The 7,888-nt window shown below is 40.7% G+C and overlaps 1 long non-coding RNA gene across 2 annotated transcripts in view; it reads right to left on the bottom strand.

Annotated features, from left to right (window-relative positions):
* The window catches only part of LOC117957725, a 15,589-nt gene extending 8,549 nt beyond the window's left edge, over window positions 1-7,040 (bottom strand). The window contains exons 1-2 of one of the 2 annotated variants that reach the window (XR_004659565.1): window positions 6,883-7,040; window positions 4,257-4,394 (exon numbers count right to left, since the gene is read on the bottom strand). This is a non-coding gene — a long non-coding RNA (uncharacterized LOC117957725). Of the gene's footprint in view, window positions 1-4,256; window positions 4,463-6,882 lie in introns of those variants that run through there. The other variant, XR_004659564.1, reaches the window with a different exon arrangement.
* Window positions 7,041-7,888: the final 848 nt, after the last annotated feature.

Genomic DNA, 7,888 nt, shown 5'->3' on the forward strand with positions numbered 1-7,888 from the left:
GAAAGTTATCCGACTCCATCTCGCTGTTTACTCCCTTAAAGAGTGATCCACCACCACATATCGAACCCTCACGTTACACTTACTTGGCTGGCCTGGTTAAAAGAAGCAGGCGTCAGGTGGAGCAGTAACATGATCTATGGCCAGGGACATTACATGGTATCCTGCACATAAGAGTCTCGCTCGTACACGCATCTATCCACAGAGTCTATAAATACATAAGGCGGTAGTTTTCTTTTTGGCACAGGTGAAGCGGGCCCGTGAGCACCCAAAGAATAAACATAAATAGGAGCCTATGTTGCTGGATGTCACAAATGGAATGCTCCGGAAGGGGGGGGGGGGGCATGAGCCCCCTTAAGCTCATCACTTTTATGCATGACAAGATCTATCAGAGATCTACCCAACTGTTAGACTGCTTTCATGATTGCACTTACTTTGCCAGTCACTGTGGCTCAAGCAGAGAGGAGCTTTTCAAAACTAGAGTTGATGAAGTCATACCTGAGGTCAACCATGTCCCAAGAACTCACTGGCCTTGCTGTCATCAGTATCAATCAATCCACAGGGGAGCCGGTTCCAAACGATGACATCATTGATAATTTTGTAAGGCCAGAAAAGTCAGGTTTTACTTTTAGTTTGTGTTTTCTGTTCTTAGTGCAATAGTGTATTAATGTGATTCTCTTTAGTGTGTTTTCACATTTGTGTGGTGAAGAATTTGTGCTATTTAGAATATTTATTCTATATTTTATTTGTATATTATTCTTAATATTTTACATTATTGTTGCTCTCTGCTTTTGTTAAATTGTATATATATTCAAATATTCAAAATATTGTATATTTGTTGAGCACATTTCTATGTAATTATTTTATTAACAACATAAGTGAAAGAGAAAATGATATTTGTTTGAATATCATGTTGTTTATATTATTTCAAATGTTTAGCCAAAAGGACACTCACAACTCCATTGGCTGTAGAAACAGTACAATTATAGGAATGTACAACACCGCAGCATGTCATGAACCACGGGTAGCTAGTTAGCTAGCGCTTACTCATAGCTCAAGTTGGTGTGCCGTTTGTGTATAATATATATAACTTACCTTTTGGAAGGCAGAGTAGGCACTTCATTCTAAATGAGTAGTCTTTCACTCCAACAAATGAAAACTTGTACTCTAAGTAGGGCCAGTGATAGTCTGCTTCTTCACCCTAACCACCATGATCACTCAAAGTTGAAGGTGTTGATGATGGTGTTTCTGGATCTTCCATCTCAAAACAAACAAAGCTCAAGTTTTCTCAATTCAGGCAGGCAGCAGAGTGAAAGACAGAACGGGAGCAAAACAGTCTTCTTATAAGACAGCTTGATTGCTTGATTTGCTCGATGATGAGCCAGCTTCATCAAACCTGGTGACAGAGCCATCTACCGCTGTGGCAGTGATACTGTGGGTTTGGAATGATTCATAAAATTTTTATAATTGTAACGAGTAACAATGCAGCAGATAAAAAATTGATCAGGGTAAAAGTATATATCTCATCAAAAATAAGTACTGCATTAAAAGTGGAAGTAGGAAAAAGTGCAGAACAGATACAGACTTTTTATTACTTAAGTACAGTGATGAAGTAGTTCCACTTTGTTACAAAGCATCTTTGGAAATAGGGTTGTGCTAGTATGAAATAAGTCGTAAAAAGCCTTTGTGGCACCAGAGGAAGCCGGATCAGAGCCAGGATCCCATTCTGTGAGGGGTCACTCTGTTTTTATACTCAAATGAGCCTCATTCTTATTCTAGTGTTCTCAGTTGTGAAATAAAAAATGTCCCCATTTAGAACATTCCTCTGTGTGTTTCTCATTGTCATCTAGAAAATCTTTCACAATTCACTGTCTATGGAGCATTTCCACACAGTGTAGTTTTTAGGGTTTTGGTCATGTTAACTAATATTTCTGAACTGTCTTGTATGAATTATGAAAATGGGCGTAGCTCCCCTTTAAAGGCTGGTGTCAGTGCCACTGGAGCAACAAGTGTTCATGTTCTGCTAATATCTTTATAGTATGAAATGCAGAGGAGGGTAGTAACGAGTTACATTTACTCCGTTACATTTACTTGAGTAAGTTTTTGAAAAAATTGTACTTCTAGGAGTAGTTTTAAATCACTATACTTTTACTTTTACTTGAGTAGATTAGTGAAAAATAAACTGTACTCTTACTCCGCTACATTAGGCTACAATGAGCTCGTTACTCGTTACTACGCTTCATTGTTTTTACCCCCGCGTACGTCTCATTTTAATGTTTTATTTTTACAGAGAGAGAGTCTTCCCCTGAAGGCTCTACCACGTGACTGTGCTTAACCAATCACACGTCGTTGTGCAGTCACGTGACCACACTCGTTTCAGCAGCGGGACAGGTTAGCCCATAGATATATAAGGAGGTTAGCTTTACAGTCGTAGCAAAGCGAAGACGCAGAATCAAAAGTCGCCAAGGCAACGCATGACCCCCCCCTCGGCCACATAGTGAAAGCATGGTTACCTTTTAGGAAAAGTGCGAAACAGCAGCTCCGTCATGCGGCGTCTTCTGTGTTGACCAAACAAACGGACATGTGAGCGTTCAACAACTCAACATCTAAGCTGAGGAGACGTAGCGGTAGTTTTAGTTCTTGCTGTGGAGCGGTGGCTGTTTGTCTTTTAGGTTACATACAGTATGTTTTACACATGCAGTATCCATCCAAATTTGATGTGACAAGTCTCTCAAGTAAGCTAATTTGTAATTAATAAATTAATTTTAATTTATTTTATTGATTGGATAAACTATAATTTGCCTAAATATGATTATTTTGTATTTCTGTCTGTCTGATTGATGCTTGTGTTAAGAAATAAATCAGACATTACTCAACAGTTACTCACTACTTGAGTAGTTTTTTCATCAAGTACTTTTTTACTCTTACTCAAGTAATTATTTGGATGACTACTTTTACTTTTACTTGAGTCAAATTTTTCTGAAGTAACAGTACTTTTACTTGAGTACAATTTTTGGCTACTCTACCCACCTCTGATGAAATGGCCCAAATGCACTAATCAGCTGAAATCATGACATGTAGCAGGAGACCATCTTATCGCCACATTGTGCTGTGCTTTAAAACCCACTATAGAGTGCAGACGTAGGCCAGAGTTCTTAGTATAGGCCTTATGGGACTTTAAAAAGGCACAGTAAACAGCATGGCCCCTCACCATGACTGATAATGTCGGCAGCTCTTACACAAGAGCAGCTAAAGTTATTCATCAATTATGGCTTGATTAGATTTACATGACCTAAACATAGACCTGTCAAAGAAAAATGTCAAACTCTCAGCCTGTAATTTAAATGGATCTTGAGGTGTCCTAAAAAAAAAAAGGGGTCAAAGTTGTCACTTGCCAAACAGTTGCACATAATTAGCCGCCAAACATTCATGTCTTGCTTTGCCAGGACTCCTCCTCCACCTCAACTTATCTAAAGGCTTCACACACCCACCGCCACCTTATCAAGGCCTGACAGTCTGGCTGGAACAGTGACCCTACACACAAAAAACCTCAAAATGGACTGTACCAGAGAAGATGTCTGAAGGGTCGCAGTGCCGAAGCCAGGAAAATGCACACCAAAGTGTCATATGTCATTGCACTTCTCAGAGCCACACACACACACAGAACAATGCCCTGAATGAATGCAACAACCCCCAAAAAAATACAGAGGTCGTGTTTTTGACCGCTGACAGGAGACGGCGGGGACAAACGGAACGCGCTAACGCAAGGCATTATGGGGAAAGGGAGGCTAGTAAAGCCAGCAGATTCCCAGTTTTCATCCATGCGTACGGATGAGCATCGAACATTCCCCCGCTGCCACACACCATCAATCCCCAAATCATTCTCCCCTTCATAGGGTACCCCAAGTTTTCATAACCTTTCACCCTGCAGCTAGCTTGGATGTCAAATTCAGTTACATCTTGCTGGTATTCAGCGCCAACCTCAACGTCCTCCGAAGAGACTCCATTTTAGCATGGCGCATTTTGTGATGCTGCCGTATGCCAATTTAATCGCCATGCAAATACGAGCGTTTGTTGTGTGAAGGCAACTCTTGAAGGCAGAAGACGACCAGGGTTTGAAATTTGAGGCGGACCAACGATTGCAAGAGCTTCCTATGTGGTCACCAAGTTTGTTGACACGATGAAGAACTGGTCCTTAACTGAAGGCTACACAAAAGATGGATGGAACACATTTATAGGTCATGCACATAATCACCTACCATTTGTCCAGGTCAGCCTTGATGGCAGCACAAGCAGCAGGGACAGGGGCCTCGGCGGGGGCGGCGGCGGTCTCTGAGTCTGACATGTCTGCGGTGTGGTGTCGAGGGTGCGTGTCCTGTCTTGTTCCTGTCCTCTGCCTATGGACCAAGAGCCATCAAGAGAGACAGAGAGAGAAAAAGAGAGAAAGTGGAGTTGATAGTGAGTTTGTGAAAGGGGAGGGCGCACAGGAGGAGGTGGGAGGAGATAAACATGTGATGTGGCTGGGGGTTGGGGGGGGCAAGGGTGAAGGGGCAGTGAACCAGACTGAAGTACAAAGGCAGAAGATTGGACAACAAGGACAAAAGGGGGCTAGGTTGAGGTTCCTTGATGTCCAGTACTACCTCAACACTGGAGCCCCAAAGATTATTCAATTAGTTATCAACTATCAAATTATGTAACTATCTTGAGACTCAATTAATTGATTGATTGATCTTTTTCTTTATTAAGATTTCTGGGGCATTTTAGGCCTTAGTTAGATATGACAGCTGAAAACAGGAAAGTTTTAGAGAGAAAGGAATGACATGCAGCAAATGATCGTGGGTTGGAATTGAACCCAGGGCTGCTACAGTAAGGACTGAGCCTCTGTACTTGGGGCGCATGCTCAACCAGGTGCCCCGGGGAGATTTCTCTGATTGCAGCTTATTAAATGTGAATATTTTCTAGTTTCTTCTCTCCTCATTGACAGTAAACTGAATATCTTTGAGTTGGGTGAGTTGAGTGGACAATACAAGACATTTGAGGACGTCATCTTGGGATTTGAGAAACACTGATCGACATGTTTAACAATTGACATTTTGTAGTTCAAACCAACTAATCCATTAATCAAGAAAAGAACTGAATTGCAGCCGTACTCAACGCTAATTCCTACCCAAATTTAGGTACAGCTCAGGCATGCAGAAGCTCAACACTGGTCCCTACATTGACTCAAGCTCATTAATTACTACATGTGTCAACAGCAGAGGAGAAACACTCGTGATTTTAAACTACAGACGTTCATTCAAAGTGATGGAGTGTGTGTCCTCCAACAAAATGTCATCTCTCTATTGACTTGTACCACCTAGTGGCAGATTTGTGCAGAGCTTCCAGCATCCTGCTGCCACTGCAGTCTTCATCACAGCACATGGCAGCCATGCTGCAAAAGGTCAGGGAATGGAATGGAGGTTTAGGGCAGCTAAACAAAGTGAAGAAGCATTTTTCTTTCATGATCAGCATAGTAACATAACATAGTAGCTGATAAGCTATTGTATACTGCCTTTATTCATTTGTTCAACCACAACCACAAATAGGAGCAGATAGCACATTGAGCCATGTATTCTTGAATGACCTATACCTGGAGGTTTTCCAAGGTCACGTCAACTTTTAGAAAGTTTGCCTAGGGTGCAAATAACAGTTATTTTTACCATCAATCATCCTGCCAATTATATTTTATTTTTTTAATAAAATGTCAAAAAAATGCCCAATTATCTCTCTTTCTGAAATGGGCTTGAGTCACCCTTTAATCTCAGGTTTGATTAACCTCCCTTTCTGAAACAGAAAACCCAGAGTTTCCCTCATCTCAGGGTTAACAAACTCAGTTTTCACTAAACCTGCTTTCTGAAACGGACCCCAGGAGGAAAGTTCTTGTATGTTTGAGTTCCTTGCTGATTATGATTACTGTTGCTATGTGATTTTCACAAACAAGCAATATGTACTCTGCTGTGTGTGTGTGTGTGTGTGTGTGCCTATTTTATGGGGTAAGACTGAGGACATGAAACAAAACCATATACTGTACAAATGGGAATATATAGTCTATGAATAATTAAAGTTGTGTTGTAGCTTTTGCGTGAGTGTTGTAGCTTTTGTGTTTGTGTTGAACCAGTTCGACCACCGTAGCTAGGCTTGGGAACAATACTGGAAAAAGTTGTTGCTAAGGCTAAGCAACAACAAAATACTTTTTAGTTGTACCCTCTTTTTATTTTTTTTTAACTCCCGCTCAACACATTTGTATGATAGAACAACTCTGCTGTTTCCTATAATAGTTCCTCATTCAAATTCCTTAAAGAGGAAAAAAAGATTGTTCAGAAGTGGCTAAATACATTAGCATAAACTATTAAGCAAGTAATGTCCTGCATGGAAAAAAACTCCTCTCCTCTTACAGGAATGTGTGTTCAGCATACGTTCTGGGGCATGAGGAAGCAAGATAAATATATATATATATATATATATATATATATATATAAGTATATATATATATACATATACATACACACACCCACACCCACACACACACACACACACAGTAGGCTACATATTAGATATAATTAGTCTGAATTAAAAAACAATCATTAAGTGCTAGACTTGCATCAATCCACATGGTCTCCAAATCATACAGGCTCCGTAAATAAGTTTTTAGAGCAACACAAAAAAGCTTTATTCTGAAGCCTATAGAAATGCCTTTCAATGGGAGGCTTATTCCACACCTCCTTGTGAGTCCATGTGCATAGAGACAAGAAGGAACACCATGTACTTCCTGTGACACAAGTGGCTTCCTGTGCACGAACCCAGCATATGAGAATTACTTCAGAAAACAAACCCATGAATTCCTACCTATCTGCAAATGGGACGTCTTGGTCCTGAGTTAGACTGCTCAAACAGTGTCTAAGAAGGGTGTGCAGAAAATGTCATTTCAGTGTGCTGCAACAGCTCTGGTGATATCACTGAAAGGGGGTGTGTTACTCCAGGTTTATGGCCGTGTGTGCATGTGTGTGCATGTGTGGTATGTGCACTGTCAGGGAGTTGAAACACAGCCTGTGGGGGGGGGGGGGGGGGGGGGGGGGGGGGGGGGGGGGGGGGGGGGGGGGGGGGGGGGGGGTAAGAAGAAGAAGAAAAAAGAATGGTTAGCAAGCTTGGGTGGAGAAAGCAACAGACTAAAAAAGAAGATATGCTTGTTTTTGCTCCATGAGGGTTTAACAAATCTATAAGCACTGGGGTGTGGGAAGGGCTTTACTCTGCAATGTAACAAACATGTCTGTCTGGCTGTGGAGTACTGTGGCAAGGCAAGGTTGACATCTTGAATGCATTGAAAACATTACTTAAGTGAAAGTATGTAAGTATGATCAAGAAAATGTACTTAATGCAGAAAAATCCTCACCTTTTAGAAACTAGAAAGGATCCAAAGAGTTCTGTCAATCAAGTAAGGGTTTAAATGGCTAATCATTTCAGCTGGACTTGTAAGCCTTTCTATAGTTTAATTTCTAATAAAACTTTGTATTTAAAAAAACAAAACAAATTTTTTTTTTTGCAAAAATCCTAATTTGTAAAGTAACTAAATTTGGAATATGAAAGAATTCGAAAAAAAGTACAATATTTCTTTCTGAAATGTAGTGGGGTAGAAGTGGAAAGTGGCATAAAAAGAAGAAAAAAAAACAATTGAAGGACTTCAAATTTGTACTTAAGTACAGTACTTTAGTAGATGTACATAGATACATTCCCCCACTGTGTAAGACAAGACCAGGAAGTGGGCGGGGGTTGGATGTCTGTTTGAGGACACTATAACTTACAGGTGATAAAATCAGAGCAGCCTTCAAAGTCCGTGTGTAGGTCACACACATGG

Source organism: Etheostoma cragini, chromosome 15 (genome assembly GCF_013103735.1).
Source record: "Etheostoma cragini isolate CJK2018 chromosome 15, CSU_Ecrag_1.0, whole genome shotgun sequence".
Taxonomy (NCBI): Eukaryota; Metazoa; Chordata; class Actinopteri; order Perciformes; family Percidae; genus Etheostoma; species Etheostoma cragini.